This window comes from Crassostrea angulata, chromosome 2 (assembly GCF_025612915.1).
Source record: "Crassostrea angulata isolate pt1a10 chromosome 2, ASM2561291v2, whole genome shotgun sequence".
NCBI lineage: Eukaryota > Metazoa > Mollusca > Bivalvia > Ostreida > Ostreidae > Magallana > Magallana angulata.
The window spans coordinates 77289197-77307708 of NC_069112.1; the positions used below are offsets into that span (position 1 = coordinate 77289197).

At 34.2% G+C, this 18512-nt stretch overlaps 2 protein-coding genes and 1 long non-coding RNA gene across 7 annotated transcripts in view; 2 read left to right on the top strand and 1 right to left on the bottom strand.

Annotated features, from left to right (window-relative positions):
• LOC128170918 (neurogenic locus notch homolog protein 2-like) overlaps positions 1-18512 on the bottom strand; it is a 658320-nt gene that overhangs the window by 431209 nt on the left and 208599 nt on the right. The window lies entirely within an intron of this gene.
• LOC128170934 (uncharacterized) overlaps positions 1-18512 on the top strand; it is a 278519-nt gene that overhangs the window by 224419 nt on the left and 35588 nt on the right. The gene's annotated exons all lie outside the window — the stretch shown is intronic.
• Positions 1-18512, top strand: part of LOC128170951 (uncharacterized) — a 55038-nt gene that overhangs the window by 12279 nt on the left and 24247 nt on the right. Inside the window, exons 3-5 of one of the 2 annotated variants that reach the window (XR_008241954.1) lie at positions 3464-3784; positions 14581-14647; positions 15278-15599. This is a non-coding gene — a long non-coding RNA (uncharacterized LOC128170951). Of the gene's footprint in view, positions 1-3463; positions 3785-13398; positions 13522-14580; positions 14648-15277; positions 15600-18512 lie in introns of those variants that run through there. The other variant, XR_008241953.1, reaches the window with a different exon arrangement.

The following is an 18512-nucleotide window of genomic DNA, read 5'->3' on the forward strand; positions in this document are numbered from 1 at the left end:
TTGTCAGATTTCTATTGCTGGGTAGATATATCTGTACCATATCCGTATTTCAACTCGAACAGAAGTGAAACTTGATCAAAAGTTCGTCACAATAAATAGCAAAATGAACATGTAGAATCTGATTTCTTTTATTATAAACTGTTACTTTGCGGACACTTAGATAGACGATGTTTTAGTTTTATTATTCTCCGAGTTTATGCTTGCGCCGGGTACCCTGACCACCGATTTGTTTATCTACCGTTGTAAACAAAATATTGAACATTTTTAAAATATTTTTTTGTTAATTATTTGTTAAGGTTTCTTAAATGTTCATGCCAATTTTCACCCTAATACGTCACTTAGGAAGGGAAATATCCATGTTGTCTCAATTATTTCCGAACAACCCTCGTATTCTGGTTAATAACACTTATAGAGTTTTTGCTGTCTTTGAAATTAACATAATAACACAGGAAAGTGTACATTCAAAATATATAAGCAATGAAGGAAAGCAATTGGAGGCAAATTACATGCTGCATGACATCAGAATGCTAATACATGTTTCCAACAAAGATTTAAGAAAACATTAGTAAAACATTTAAGTTTATACAGGTAAGACTAATGAAACATTAAAACAACGGTATTCAGTTTCAAATTATGACTGAATTTCAGAGAAAAAAAATTATGTCATTGAAAAGACCAAATAGCCCTACTTTGAAGCTTAATCGAAGAATACATTTTCAAGACATGAATTCAGTAGCTTAACAGGTTATTCTCATATAGATGTGATTAAAATAGTTTACGAATTTTTATAAAAAATATTCTTGAGGCGTTGCCAATACTTTCAAATGATTTGCAAGTCCCACTTAAAATATTATATATATTTATCACATTTATGTTTAGTTCAATATACAGTGGTATCACACATGTAATGAATTCTTTATATTACACTGTGTATTCGAACCAGATGTGACGTCATAATTGAACATTACGTAGGTTTTGGATATTGATTAACGTAGAATGAAAAATTCAAAGATATAATTCAGTTGATGTGTGGAGTTGTAAATGCAAAGCATTTATTGCTACTTTTTTCATGAATAAATATAAATATTTTTTGGTTTTTTGGGGGGAATTTTGTTGAGATTTAATTCAACAATTCATAATTTAGTCTTTTACCTGTCAATCAATAAATAACATAGCTTTCTTCTATTGATGAATGAGGTTATTGCATTATTGTTTATTGAATGATTTACTTTATAAGAATAATTCATTGATTAGTAATCACTTGATTAGAATTGCACGCTGTGTTAGACAAATATACGACGTTTATGTATTTATGAAATGTGTGACGTAGAGTGTTACATCCTTTTTAAACCATTACGTGATTGGTTGGAAAAATACCATGCAAAGTTTTACAAGAACAGCATTGAGCAGTTTCAATGTAACTCACCCAGATGTGTTTAAAACACATTTATGTCAATAAATAGTTTATGCATGTTGACCACTTTATTTGTATGTTTTGTTTACCACGTGGTATTGTTTTCTACTACTGTGTATTTTTAGTTTAGGCATGCGCACTGGCAAGTTATGCATATTAGCTAGTCTGCGCATGCGTAGTCATTAATCATTTTGTAAACATCCATGATTGTCCACGGTTTGTGAAAGATGTTTACATGAATTACGACCCTGTCCGTCCAATTTTACGATATTCTGCGACTTCAACAATTCACTAACGGGACCTGGTGTGTGTTCTCATAGGTAACGTTATCTATATCCAGTTTTTTAGCGATTAATCAAGGCTTCATGGTACTGCAGAAGTGATTTTCGCGCGGTTCAAAATGGCGCCAGTGACACTCTAGTCATAACATTGTTGCCCATCGATGTCATAGTTATTGTGTGCGATGTACCAGAGAGGTGGATGTGATTTATTTTACAGCAGTTTAAACTTGCGTATATTTGCGTGTAATGTGTGAAAATATCTGTGTCAACTTTTTCTATTGTTTATTTCATAATGTCAACATTGAAAGTGGGCGATTCGCATGTGAAAAGACTCAAAACATTTTTAGGTTCACGTCGTACCGCTAATTTTGTGTTTAATATATATGAACTCAAAGAGGTGAACTATTTCGGTATAAGTGGAGGACTTGTGAACAATGGTCACCATCTATCCCTTATTACATCTGCAGTACGACGGTGTAGACATCAGCACCTAATTGTTTTCATTGGAGGCAATGATTTGGACTAGAGTAAACTAGATTTTAATTTGGAATGTATTGTTTCTAAATTAACTGCCCATATGATTCAGTTTAAAAGGTGTTTCCATTTAAAATCTTATTTAAAATCAACGAGTCAAAAAAGCCAATAGACTTCTTAAGCAATTCTGTGCTTGTCACACAGTAACATTATGGAAGCTGAGAGGATTCGCGGAAAGTCAGAAACCAATTTTATGCGACGGGGTTCATCTTAATGACTTGGGGTTCCATAAACTGTTTAGACAGATAAGAGGTGTCCTATTAATTCAGCTAAGACAAGGACCCAAGCCTAGTCCTTCTGTAAACAGCAATGACGACAGGGGCTTCTAGCTGTAAATATTACTTTGTAACCACCCATCGTGCAATTTTATTTCTCATATTTTTGTTTAATAAGTCTGACGTGAACAATGCGGTTACGCTTTAAGTAATTAACATTTTACCAAGTGTTCCTTAAACCTTTAACAATTTTATGAGATTAATCTTATGTTTGCAATATTATCTATTTAACCTGATATGTTTATTTCAGTTCAAAGCATCCGGATCAATCTGCAGATATGACTTTGCATCACTTGTTATAATTTGTTTGGACACAGGTCACAGCTTTGTTTTTTGGTCTATGACAATTTACCAAACAAATATCAGAATATGAATATTTCTGGTTATTTTAAAGCTATATCAGCTTATTTGAATGAATATAAGATACAGCTCCAATGCTATGGCGGCAGGAGCAATGATACATGTATGATATAATAAGCAGTTTGCAATGTTTACATATAAACAGAGCCTTAGGCTATGCTAAGCAACTAAAATGTACACCTCTAGTGCTATGGCATATGTAAGTGATAAAACTACTAAATGTATGGAAGAATTCTTTCTGCTATAAGCAATGTGTTATAACATTTATAACAAGCTTAACACTAATTGTCTGAGAGCATAATATATATATATATATATATATATATATATATATATATATATATATATATATATATATATATATATATATATATATATATATATATATATATATATATATATATATATATATATATATATATATATATATATATATATATATACCTGGGGTGTATAACAAGCTGCTATACCACAGTTTTAACTTACATTAGATCAGTTTAAAGATAGCATGAAAGCTTTTTGGCTATGCAAATTCTTGTATATGATCATTTTAATTTGAATAATAACATCTTCATTTCCTTTATATTTTACTCTATTAGATTAAGATTGCATCCACACCAAAACGCAGGAGGCGGAACAAGGCAGCCTCGCATCCTCCCACAGAAACCCAACCTCAAAGCGGTCTTATGTCTCATGAGGACAGGGACACAATGATAAGGACGTGCATGGCCTCTAACATCCCAACCATTTAAGATACATTCGACGCTATATGGATGAATATCACCATGGTGAGAGCAATCCTTCATCGCCAATCCCCATGCAGACTGCAACTTCACAACAGCAATCAGCCGACACTCAACAAGCCTCTTCACAAGCAGTAACACCTGACCATTCCCTACTGCAAGAGATAACTTCTCAAGGTATGCAGTTGCTTAATCAGAATACTGAAGGGGATTCACGCTCGGCAACTGGTTTAACATTAGGTGTAGATTTCAAAATTAGGGCAAAAATCCACGCCAATGAGTTCATCAAATTTGCTGTCCTGTTGCCAAATGATATGAATCATGATGAGACAGACAAGTATAAATCAGTTGATAAAAACAGTGAGCTCATTTTGATTAATGCAAACGACAAGGGCCCTATCAAATCTATAACTAAATGGGTAGAGGCGTTCCACATATCTGTTGCAATCTATGCAGAAAAGGTTTCCCACGAAATTGAAAACTTAATGACGTACGCACACACTGTGCAAAGAATTGCTGACTCATGTGGGGACTCTGCTGCTTTAATGTATGATGAAAAGTTTAGGCGATGGCGCGAAAAAGAACCTTCATTATGTGCTTGGGAGAAGAAAAATATTGAGGACTAGATTTTAAACTCAAGTACAAGAAACAGCCCTTTCTTGCCCAATCCAAGTCACATAACGACTGCTATTCCCTCAACAATGTTGGCTCGTGCACAAAAAACAACTGCCCGATCAACATGTTTGCCAGTACTGTGCGGAAAAGCATCCGCGAAGACAGTGTCCCAATAGACCAAAACAAACCTTTGCGAAACAAAATGCTAGAAAACCTACCAGCACCTTTAACCAACAAGGCTCCTTTAAGTGATAGGGATATAAGTATCATCACACCAATTCAAGTCGAAAAATTGGCCAGCTATCTTGATGGCTATGATCCATCTTTGGCCTAATTTTTAAGGACGTTGGATCCTGCGATCAAAAGCCTCTAAGTTTTTTTCTAAAGTATTTTTTTAATATCTACACACATATCTACACCAAAATTCAAAACAAAATGTCGGGGTCTATATGCTACTTTCGGTGCTACGTTGTATTTAATATGACTTTTCTGCACTAAAGGTGCACATTGCACATAAATCGCTTTTCCCTCAATAATTTTTTATCGAAGTGAACCCTGGTATCAAATACAAATTTACATCATTTAGAATTAATAAAATTAAAATTATCATAATAAAAAAGTTTGCAATTTCTTTACCTTTTTGATTTTTTGACCTTTTTGCACTGAAAAAATACTATATTTATTCATAAACGATTCAACTTGCAATTAAATAATTTAAAAGTCTCAAACTTTTTCTCAAATTATGACAGACTTGTCAAAAGAAACTTAAATATTTTGAAAATAAAACCAAAAGTATGGGTCTATGATATAAATTTTGAGATATGGCATGAAATAAGCTAATTTTAGGGGAAAATTGGAGTTGATTTTTTCTTAACTTTTATGAAATATCACTTAAACATGCCAATATACGTCGATAGAAATATTGAAATATTATTGAAATATGATTTTGGAAACAATACGAAGATATCCCAATGCATAAACTATCTGAAAATTTGGTCTGCACGGAAAATAAGCTAAAATTACGGTACTCTAAAACAACTGATTTATGAAAAATGTTCATTTTCTTCTTAAAAACCTTCCGCCACAAAATATAGTCCCTTACTACACTCTCTAAATATGTAATTTTTTCTTCCCTATTTTATTCAATAGAGCTTCTTTGGCATTGTAAAACAGGAATTTACAAGTAGAATTCATATATGACACAAAATTTCCAAACTAGAGGTGACACAAAATGGCTACCCAAAATCAGAGGATCGAACCTCTTTAACTAGTGGGTTTACCTTTGGTTTTAGAATCCCATATCAGGGACAACGTGCTTTTAGAATTTCTAGAAATCTCTCTTCTTTGAACAATAATGATGGAATCCTTCAAAGTAAAATCAGCAATGAGTTACGAGCATATCGTATAGCCGGGCATTACCCAAATCCACTATTTCCTAATATACAAGTTTCACCTCTTGGATTGGTACCCAAAAAAGCTGTCGGTGAATTTCGTTTGATACATCATTTATCTTATCCTGAGGGAATGTCTGTAAATCACAACATACCTAACGATTTGTGTACAGTACAATATCAATCAGTGGAAACGGCTATTAATATAATAAGACAATTGGGAAGGGGTGCGTTGTTAGCAAAGACAGATCTTGAGAATGCTTATAAACAGATCCCTATTCATCCAGATGATTTCGAACTACTTGAATTCATGGTAGACAATATGTATTACTACGGCAAAACATTGCCTTTTGGACTCAGCTATTCATGTAATCTTTTTGAAAAATTCATCTCGGCTCTTCAATGGATCCTTGAAACAAAATTCTCTGTTATACATTGCGTGCACATCCTCGACGATTTTCTCTTCCTAAGTGAACCCCACTCGTCAACATGTTACAGTGCTCTGCTTGCCTTTTATCAACTATCTAATGACATTGGTTTACCCGTAAAATCAGAAAAAAACTGTTTACCCCACCACAACTCTCACATTTTTGGGCCTGGAATTAGATACCATGAACCTCGAAATTCGATTACATCAAGATAAATTAACTCAATTGAAATTGGAAATTATAAAATTCAAAGCAAAGCGTTCTGCAACTTTGAAGGAACTGCAATCTTTAATTGGTATGCTCAATTTTGCCTGTAGTGTAGTTCCTCCTGGTCGTTCTTGTTTAAGACGTCTTATAGATCTAACAATTGGCCTCAAAAACCATATCACCACCGTCGACTGAATCTTCAGGCACAAGCTGACCTGCATGCCTGGGGGATGTTTTGGAATTTATTCAATGGCAAAGGTTTCTTTCCTTCTGGTTTTGCGGCATCCACAACTTCAACACTGATTTCGTCACTTAGTTTTATTTTCCAACTTGGTAACTACACAGATATTACACAACATTTCACCATTCTTAAAATGCTTCAGGGATTCCGGAAATCGAAACCATCATCTGACTCACGGCTACCTATAACCCCAACAATTTTGAAGAAAATAATTCATGCTTTGGAGTTTAGTACCACATCAGCTTTTACTAAATCCCTCTTCCGGGCCATGTTTACCTTAGCATTTTGTGCTTTTTTACGAGTAGGAGAGCTCACCAAAACAAATGCTCCAGCCCAGCATTTCCTTCTTTTTGGAAATATCACGTTAGGATCCGATAGTCCATGCAATAGGTATATAGATATCAATATACCTCACTTTAAGCATTCTAAAGCAAACACAACTACTCTACGCCTGCAGCAAAATACGACGGATCCTTTAGTTTGCCCATGCCAAGCACTTCTACATTACCTAAATCTTAGGAAACATTCATCACCATCAGAACCGTAATATTCCTTCATGGATGGTTTGCCCATCTCGCGTCAAAACTTCACACAGCAACTGCGTTCGGCTTTAGCTTTTTGTAATTTGGACTTGCATCTTTACAAAGGTCATAGCTTCCGCATTGGGGCTGCTACTACAGCTGCCTTTCAGGGGTTTTCGGAATTACAAATTCAGAGCATGGGTAGATGAAACTCTGGTGCTTTTAAAAAGTACATTAGAATCCCAACACTTAAGTTTTGATTGACCTTCGTTTGAGTTTTGCAGGACAGGGGCTTCACAATCCTTTTCTCTAGTAACCATTAGACAGGGGCTACTGGTTGTGTTTTGAATATCTGTGCCATTATCTTACTTTGAGTCAGGGGCTCAAACAGTCAATTTGCTTGTACATGTTTTGTCTTTTTAATAATAGTATTAATGTTGTAACCTTTTTTAGTTTATAGTTAATATCAACCATTAGACAGGGGCTACTGGTTGTGTTTTTGACTTATCTTACTTTTAGTGGGAGACTAAAACACTCATATGTGCTTGTACATGTATGCTTTTTCTAAAAAAAAAAAGTCGTTATATTGAAGGATGTTCCTTTTTCCACAAATTAATTATTTTGTTATAATTTTTCTTAATCATGCACTGACATTTTTTATTTATCTTTATTATCTATTCCTGCCCAAGGTCTAAATCTTTTACTAGTCTCAATCTCAGGATACTTTGTGATATTTTCAAGGTTTTATGTATTAATATTGTTCTTCGAGTGTTATGTCATTTATTGAAGGAAAAGCCTATTTTCTACTTGTCACATCACATCACTTATTCTTCATTTCGTATTATATTATATTGTGACTTTGACTATGGCATTATGTTTCATGCAACTGTTATGCTATGTATTCTTCAATAAATGACCTGTTTTATTCTTTACGAAAGAGTTGAGATTTGATACGTAATAGTATACATGTGATCAGGCAGACATAAAACACATTTATGTCCATAAATAGTTTATGCATGTTGACCACTTTATTTGTATGTTTTGTTTACCACGTGGTATTGTTTTCCACTCCTGTGTATCTTTAGTTTAGGCATGCGCAATGACAAGTTATGCATATTAGCTAGTCTGCGCATGCGTAGTCATTGTTCATTTTGTAAACATCCTTGATTGTCCACGGTTTGCCACCACCCTCCCCTCCACCTTTTTATTGTACATCATTTGTAAGGCAGATTAACACCTCTTATCTTTACTTATATACCAGGTACTTTATTATCTATTCCTGCCAAAGGTCTAAAACTTTTACTACTCTCAATTTCGGGATACTTTGTGATATTTTCAAGGTTTGATGTATGAATATTGTTCTTCGAGTTTTATGTCATTTATTGTCAGGATACTGTGTGATATATTCAAGGTTTTATGTATGAATATTGTTCTTCGAATGTTATGTCATTTATTAGAGGAAATGCTTTTTTTCTACTTGTCACAACACAGCTCTTATTCTTCATTTCGTATTATATTATATTGTGACTTTGACTATGGCATTATGTTTCATGCAACTTTTATGCTATGTATTTAAGGAATGAATTCAATATTTATTTGTTTTATACGATATAAAATGGTTTGAGGCAGTTTACGCTTATAAACCGCGAAGCGGTTTATAAAAAAGCGTAAACTGTTTCAAACCATTTTATATCGTATAAAACTAATAAATATTGAATTCATTGCTTATAATGTAATTTTTTTTCTCTTCATTGTAGATAAATACGGTCATTTGACCTTTAAAATGACGTAAAATAATACAAAATTCAAACGTAACGTCAGGCGTATTGATACTTTTTTGACGTTAGTCTTACTATGACGTAAGCAACATTCTTTATACGATATAAAATAATTTTTTAGCCAATCAGAATGCGCGTTACAACCAGAATTAAGTTATTCTTCAATAAATGACCTGTTTTATTCTTTACGAAATATTTGAGTTCTGCTACGCAATAGTATAGATGTGAGCAGGCAGGCATAAATTAGCTGTACAAGCCATAAAGCTTTTGACTGATTTTTTGTTCAATTACATTGTAGGTTTATATCTCACTCAACATGTTTTCTTAATTTCCCCAAATTTATCTATTAAAGGAAAAATATATACTTTTACAAAGATTTAGATTCTCTTTATCTTATTTTTAACATCAATGTACATTTTTTTTAAATACGTCAGAACTGTAGTTTATTTAGACTAGTTATGTTCATCAATTAGTTATGCCTTTTCAAACTTTTCTATCAAGCGTTATTATTTTAGTAATTAAAAACAGCATTGTTGTTTTTGTATAAAAGATAAATATCACATTGTCTATTGTTGCGGTATTCAATATTATTTGTATTCTGTTTTATTTCCTTCTGCAGCGTTAAAAACTATGTTGTTTTAATGATGGTGTCAATTGTTGTTTGATTTTCTATTATTCCTCAATCGTCGAAAACCTATGAACTCTACAATGAAAATATCTAATATGCTATGAGACATTTTTTTTATGCCGAAGGTATGATCTCAAAGATAGTATCGCCAGATCACAAATCATGGCAGCCTCCGATTGTAATGACTTATTTATTTAAAAGGATAACAAAAACAGTCTTATCAGCATTTTTTGCAACTGATCATTCATTCTGGAAAAAAATCCGGGGGTCAAATTTTGATTAAGTGACTTGAGAAAAAAATAAATCAATATTTGCTTTTGTTTGTTGTTGTTGTTATTTTTTTTTTGGGGGGGGGGGTTGGTTTTTTTTTTTGTTTCTTTGTTTGTTGGGGGGGGGGGGGTGCATTAATTTGATACTATTCATTCAATGATCATTCCAGTGTAACGTGTGAACAATTAGGTTGCGTGCACTCAATAGTGTCTCTCCGGTATGTTCACGTAGTACAATATTACGATAATGAATGAGTTACAATATTTTTGTTTTATCACTAGAATAAAAACAAAAGTGGAGCATTGGAATGCTCAATGACCTGTTTCATTGAGAAATTGTATTATTTCTACATATTGTTATACACACTGCATTGAAATTGTTATTTTTTATTTAATTATATTGTACCTCTGACTCTTTGTTTTCATAAACATCTTTTTAGGTAAAATCAACAACTGACTGAAGCTACACTGTGTTTGCTTTGTTATATGAGCTATTGGAACATTGTCCCAGTCTGCAACAGTTGAATATATGTTCAAAACAACAATGTCCCACATCGAATTTTGTTGATATTTATCGTCGTAAATATTGTTCTACAGAAAAGTCAGTCATATCTTTTACAACATACGCAATAGTAAAACAGAATTGAAATCGTATAGCATAGCATTAGAATCCCATACTATAGTATTGGAATCCCATAACATAGCATACAATCTCATTCACATTGCAGATTCATGGTAAATTTTGGATTCTTATTATTTTATTCCAAAATATTTGTAACTCTTCTGTGTGTCTCAATTTGTAGTAAAAGGCCTGGAAATCCCCCCGTTTACAAACTGAACTTTGAAAAGATAAAGAGGCAGAACCGTGAAAATAACTTTATTTACAGCGTAAAGAAAACATATAAAGCTAATGCATACAACCCTCTATAAACACAGACACACTCATACACTCAATTCACACACGCAAATAGCTGAGAAATCACACAACGCATTCACACAAACAATATTAACAAAAAATAAACTAACCCCCTAGTTACCCCCAACATATGTAAACATAATAAATAACCCAACTTTGGCTGATGTCACTTATGAATGCTAAGTCCGGACAATGCTTTTGGGAAGTTGTATTTTAATAAATAAATTCACCCGCATTAGGTACGTGCATAGTTGAGACCACAATTTATGTTAATCACTGGTGATATGGATACATCACACGTTCATGTATATCGTATAACCTGGTACACGTGCGTAGAGACACTGTCATGTAAATCCAACCTTTCGTCACGGATGTTATTGGACCATATCACCAGCTATAATGTGCCCGTGCGTCAGCGTGTGTTACATTTCCCACGTTGACGATGGGTCCACGATGGTTAGCTTCTCGTTGTCCTGCACCCACGGATGATACCGTCTTCTATATAACCGACCACACTCAGCTAGTCACCTAAAATTCAATTCATTGTCGGGTCCACGGTGAAAATTACAACACTAAACTGTTCAAAAACACACATTACATTCAACCGTCGGGCTACAATATTTTATATTCTTATACAAGCAAACAAATATTCCATAAAACACTTAGCAAAAGACAATATAGATATTTACTTAAATATGCGCATTCTAAATTGAAATGATAATGAAAAATACTTCTCACTTACTGCTGTTCTTTCTCGATACGGTTTATCGTACTTTCACCACACAGGAGTTCTATTCAAACACTCTACACAGGATTAGACATAGGCCACACAGGTCCTAAGACATATTGTCAAACTCCACGAAGGTTCATACAGAAAGACACACCTTTCTCTCATCAACGACCTGGCCGGAAGTAACTCATGCACGAAAACCGGTCTAACAAACAATGACTAGCTGACCGTGGCACTCTATGGAGCGCCGTTACTCACAAATATTAATAGACTAATAAAACTTTAATTGAACATATATACAAAGTTGTGACACTGTGTATGGATGCGTTTTGTTCAAATCTCATTTCATTCCATTGAAAATCTCATTGCATTCAATAAAACTGCATATAATAGCATAGCATAACATTGTAAAAGATATGCATGAAATGACTGTAAGACAAATGTTTAGTTACACAACTGTCTATATTTACCACACATCCTACTAACTGGAATGATATTTGTACGTATCCAATATGTTTATCAAAGTGGACTTGTCTCGGGAACAATAACTTTACAAGAAACACTATACCTGATGTCTGTACCAACACCTGTCCTGTACATTGACAGTGTGTTATCTAATACAACGATAAACTGCCAGGAGTTATCTACCATGGAGAATATTCTCGTTATAAACAGAGAGCTCTGTGCAGTAGATGTGTGTTGTGTTTAGTATTTATTGTTTGTATATTGCACTCATATGATAACATGTCGTTTTCGATATTAACATACCAGTGCTACCACACAGAGTTGCATATGTAGAAAAAAACTTACCAATATATAATGGTTAGAGAGAAGAAATATATTCAATGTAGACTGTACATGTATATGTGTTTGTTAGAAGAAAATGGGAGAAATATATCTTCTTGTATTGATAATTTACAAAGTGGTTAGCGTATCTAACGAATTTGACTCATAAAAATCAGAGTGGATACTCAATTTGTATATAAATAATTAGCTACATATTACACACATTTTACATATCCGTTAATTTACAGAAAAATAATTCAAACAAATATATTCTTTGTTTATCGAAGTCGTCTTGTTCTGGTTAATAACACTTATAGAGTTGTTACTGTCTGTGAAATTAACATAATAACACAGGAAAGTGTACATTAAAAATATATAAGCAATAGAGGAAAGCAATTGGAGGCAAATAACATGCAGCATGACATCAGAATGCTAATACATGTTTCCAACAAAGTATTAAGAAAACATTAGTAAAAACATTTGAGTTTAACATATAAGACTAATGAAACATTAAAACAACGGTATTCAGTTTCAAATTATAACTGAATGTCAGAGAAAACAAATAATGTCATTGAAAAGATCAAATGGCCCTGCTTTGAAGCTTAATCGAAGAATACATTTTCAAGACATGAACTCAGTAACCTAACAGGTTATTCTCATATAGATGTGATTAAAATAGTTTACGAATTTTTAAGAAAAAATATTTTGCAATTCTTAAGGCGTTGCCAATCCTTTCAAATAATTTGCAAGTCCCACTTAAAATGTTATTAATATTTATCACATTTATGTTAAGCTCAATATACAGTGGTTTCACACATGTAATGAATTTTTGATATTACACTGTGTATTCGAACCAAACGTGACGTCATAATTGAATATTACGTAGGTTTTGGTCATTGATTAACGTAGAATGAAAAATTCAAAGATATAAATCAGTTGATGTGTGGAGTTGTAAATGCAAAGCAATTATTGCTACTGCTACTTGTGTATCGAAGAGTGTTACATCCTTTTCAAAACATAACGTGATTGGTTGGAAAAATACCATGCAAAACTTTACAAGAACAGCATTGAGCAGTTTCAATGTAACTCACCCAGATGTGTTTAAAATCACATTTATGTCCATAAATAGTTTATGCATGTTGACCACTTTATTTGTATGTTTTTGTTTACCACGTGGTATTGTTTTCCACTACTGTGTATTTTTAGTTTAGGCATGCGCACTGGCAAGTTATGCATATTAGCTAGTCTGCACATGCGTAGTCATTAATCATTTTGTAAACATCCATGATTGTCCACGGTTTGTGAAAGAAGATGTTTACATGAATTACGACCCCGTCCGTCCAATTTTACGATATTCTGCGACTTCAACAATTCACTAACGGGGCCTGGTGTGTGTTTTCATAGGTAACGTAATCTATATCTCGTTTTTTAGCGAATTATCAAGGCTTCATGGTACTCCAGGAGTGATTTTCGCGCGGTTCAAAATGGCGCCAGTGACACTCCAGTCATAACATTGTTGCCCATCGATGTCAAAGTTATTGTGTGCGATGTACCAGAGACGTGGATGTGATTTATTATACAGCAGTTTGTACTTGTGCATTTTTGCGTGTAATGTGTGAAAATATCTGTGTCAACTTTTTCTATTGTTTATTTCATAATGTCAACATTGATAGTGGGCGATTCGCATGTGAAAAGATTCAAAACATTTTTTAGGTTAACGTCGTTCCGCTAATTTTGTGTTTAATATATATGAACTCAAAGAGGTGAAGTATTTCGGTATAAGTCGAGGACTTGTGAACAATGGTCACCATCTATCCCTTATAACATCTGCAGTGGGAGGCTGTAGACCTAAGCACCTAATTGTTTTCATTGGAGGCAATGATTTGGACTCGAGTGAACTAGATTTTAGTTTGGAATGTATTGTTTCTAAATTGACTGCCTATGTGACTCAACTTAATAGGTGTTTCCATTTAAAGTATGTTACCGTGCTTAGTCTTCTCCCTAGAGAAGTGACTAGAACTATAGACTGTCTTATTTATAATCAACGAGTCAAAAAAACCAATAGACTTCTTAAGCAATTTTGTGCTTGTCACACAGTAACATTTTAGAAGCTGAGAGGATTCGTGGAAAGTCAGAAACCAGTTTTATGCGACGGGGTTCATCTTAATGACTTGGGGTTCCATAAACTGTTTAGACAGATTAGAGGTGTCCTATTAATTCAGCTAAGACAGAAACCCAAGCCTAGTCCTTCTGTAAACAGCAATGACGACAGGGGCTTCTAGCTGTAAATATTGCTTTGTAACCACCCATCGTGCAGTGTTATTTCTCATATTTTTGTTTAATAAGTCGTTTACGCTTTAAGTAATTAAAATTTTACCAAGTGTTCTTTAAACCTTTAACAATTTTATTAGATTAACCTTATGTTTGTAATATTATCTATTTAAACTGATATGTTTATTTCAGTTCAAAGCATCCAGATCAATCTGAAGATAAGACTTTGCATCACTTGTTATAATTTGTTTGGACACAGGTAACAGCTTTGTTTTTTGGTCTATGACAATTTACCAAACAAATACCAGAATATGAATATTTCTGGTTATTTTAAAGCTATATCAGCTGATTTGAATGAATATAAGATACAGCTCCAATGCTATGGCGACAGAAGCAATGATACATGTATGATATGATAAACAGTTTTGCAATGTTTACATATAAAACAGAGCCTCAGGCTATGCTAAGCAACTAAATTGGTGTACAAGCTGCAATGTTTATATATAAAATGATTTAGCTTGATGCAAGTATGCAATCGATTACTTTCGTCAAAGTCTTCAGATACATTGCATGTCGTGATGCTGTTTAGCACAAATGTACACCTCTAGTGCTACTGTATATGTAAGTGATAACACTGCTAAATGTATGGCAGACTTTGTTCTGCTTTAAGCAAGGTGTTATAACATTTATAACAAGCTTAACACTAATTGTCTGAGAGCATTACATTTATATACCTGGGGTATATAACAAGCTGCTATACCACAGTTTTACCTTACATTAGATCAGTTTAAAGATAGCATGAAAGCTTTTTGGCTATGCATATTCTTGTATATGTTCATTTTAGTTTAAATATTAACATCTTCATTTCTTTGATATTTTACTCTATTAGATTTAGATGGCATCCACACCAAAACGCAGGAGGCGGAACAAGGCAGCCTAGAATCCTCCCACAGAAACCCAACCTCAAAGCGGTCTTATGTCTCATGAGGACAGGGAAACGATGATAAGGACGTGTATGGCCTCTATCATCCCAACCATTGAAGATACTTTTTGACGCTATATGGATGAATATCACCATGTTGAGAACAATCCTTCATTGTCAATCCCCATGCAGACTGCAACTTCACAACAGCAATCAGCCGACACACAACAAGCCTCTTCACAAGCAGTAACACCTGACCATTCCCTACTGCAAGAGATAACTTCTCAAGGTATGCAGTTGCTTAATCAGAATACTGAAGGGGATTCACGCTCGGCAACTGGTTTAACATTGGGTGTAGATTCTAAAATTAGGGCAAACATCCACGCCAATGAGTTCATCAAAGGACTATATATGATAAGGGCCTAAAATGGCCCCCCCTTAAATGAATATCATCATTTTACTATCATTCTTTGTTTTCTTTGTACAGATATGTATGTGATGTGTTTACATAATATTCATTTTGGTTCAAGTGCCCACAATTTAGAAATACGACATTGTAAAGACAACCTTTTCCCGCCATTTTTGCATTTTTAGCGTAAAACAGCTTGTTTTCAAGCAGTTTTTCCTTCCGAAAACATAGAGCGCATTCTTGAACAAATAAAATGTTTTAATCAGAGATGTATCAAACCAAGACTAATAAGTGACAAAAAAATTTTCCTTGTTCAAGCATGCGCTCTATATTTCCCATTCGTAAATAGATAAGAAAAATGTCAATTTTTGGCTGATTTTGATTGAATTATAGAAATGGCGTCACTTCGGACGTCATATACTGCCAGTGAGTGCAAATAAATCAAATAAATAGATGAAAAATATATCTTATATCAACTCTTTTAAAAAATTAGTTAACATTTTATTGTATCCAAAACACTTAGAAAATGGCAAATTATGGGGGCCAAATTTAACTCTTATCATATATAGGTCTTTGCTGTTCTGTTGCCAAATGATTTTGATCATGAAGAGACAAACAAGTATAAATCAGTTGATAGAAATGGTGAGCTCATTTTTGTTTAGGCAAACGACAAGGGCCCTATCAAATCTATAACTAAATGGGTAGAGGCGTTCCACATATTTGTCGAAATCTATGCAGAAAAAAATTTCCCCACGAAATTGAAAACTTAATGACGTACGCACACACTGTGCAAAGAATTGCTGACTCGTGTGGGGACTCTGCTGCTTTAATGTATGATGAAAAGTTTAGGCGATGGCGCGAAAAAGAACCTTCATTATGTGCTTGGGAGAAGTAAACTATTGAGCTATACCAAGAAGCTTAAGTTTCTGGACTAGATTTTAAACTCAAGTACAAGAAACAGCCCTTTTGTGTGCCCAATCCAAGTCACATAACTACTGCTATTCCCTCAACAATGTTGGCTCGTGCACAAAAAACAACTGCTCCTATCAACATGTTTGCCAGTACTGTGCGGGAAAGCATCCGCGAAGACAGTGTCCCAATAGACCAAAACAAACCTTTGCAAAACAAAATGTTAGAAAACCTGCCAGCACCTCTAACCAACAAGGCTCCACTAAGTGATAGGGATATAAGTATCATCACACCAATTCAAGTCGAAAAATTTGCGAGCTATCTTGATGGCTATGATCCATCTTTGGCCCAATTTTTAATGAGTGGGTTTACCTTTGGTTTAAGAATCCCATATCAGGGGCAACGTGCTTTTAGAATTTCTAGAAATCTTTCTTCTTTGAACAATAATGATGAAATCCTTCAAAGTAAACTCAGCAATGAGTTACGAGCACACCGTATAGCCGGGCCTTACCCAAATCCACCATTTCCTAATATACAAGTTTCACCTCTTGGATTGGTACCCAAAAAAACTGTCGGTGAATTTCGTTTGATACATCATTTATCTTATCCTGAAGGTATGTCTATAAATCACAACATACCTAAAGATTTGTGTACTGTACAATATAAATCAGTGGAAACGGCTATTAATATAATTAGACAATTGGAAAGGGGTGCGTTGTTAGCAAAGACAGATCTTGAGAATGCTTAAAAATAGGTACCTATTCATCAAGATGATTTCGAACTACTTGAATTCATGGTAGACAATATGTATTACTACGACAAAACATTGCCTTTTGGACTCAGCTATTCATGTAATCTTTTGGAAAAATTCAGCTCGGCTCTTCAATGGATCCTTGAAACAACATTCTTTGTTATACATTGTGTGCACATCCTAGACGATTTTCTTTTCCTAAGTGAACCCCACTCGTCAACATGTTACAGTGCTCTGCTTGCCTTTTATCAACTATCCAAAGACATTGGCTTACCTGTAAAATCAGAAAAAAAAATGTTTACCCCACCACAACTCTCACATTTTCGGGCCTGGAATTAGATACCTTGAACTTCGAAATTCGAATACCTAAAGATAATTTAACTCAATTGAAATTGGAAATTCAAAAATTCAAAGCAAAGCGTTCTGCAACTTTGAAGGAACTGCAATCTTTAATTGGTATGCTCAATTTTGCCTCTAATGTAGTTCCTCCTGGTCGTACTTGTTTAAGACGTCTTATAGATCTAACAATTGGCCTCAAAAAACCATATTACCATCGTCGACTGAATCTACAGGCACAAGCTGACCTGCATGCCTGGGGGTGTTTTTGAACCAATTCATTGCATTTTTTTACTGATGCTAGTAATGCCGGATTTGGATGCACCTTTCGCACCAAATGGTTTTACTCCGAGTTTGCCCCTGAATGGTTAAAGTACTACATTTCAGTTAGAAAATGTTTACCTATTGTCATTGCATTAGAATTATGGGTACCTCTTCTGAAAAACTGTATCGTTGTATTACATTCTGACAATATAGCAGTTGTGCATGTGATAAACAAAACTACATCAAAGGACCCTAACCTAATGCAATTGATGAGGCGTTTAATGAGTCTTTCATTGCAACACAACATTCATTTCCATGCCAAACATATTCCAGGAATTTCTAATAGAGCCGCTGATTTACTATCTCGCTTGGAGGTGAAAGAATTCAAAGCCCGCTTTCCACATATGGACAACGAGCCAACTCCAGTTCCTCCAGCATTAGTGCGGATTTGACTGAAACAGCCAATTTTTTAGTCCGCAACTCTCTGTCTGAATCAACATTATCAGCTTACAAATCAGCTTATTTAACCTACA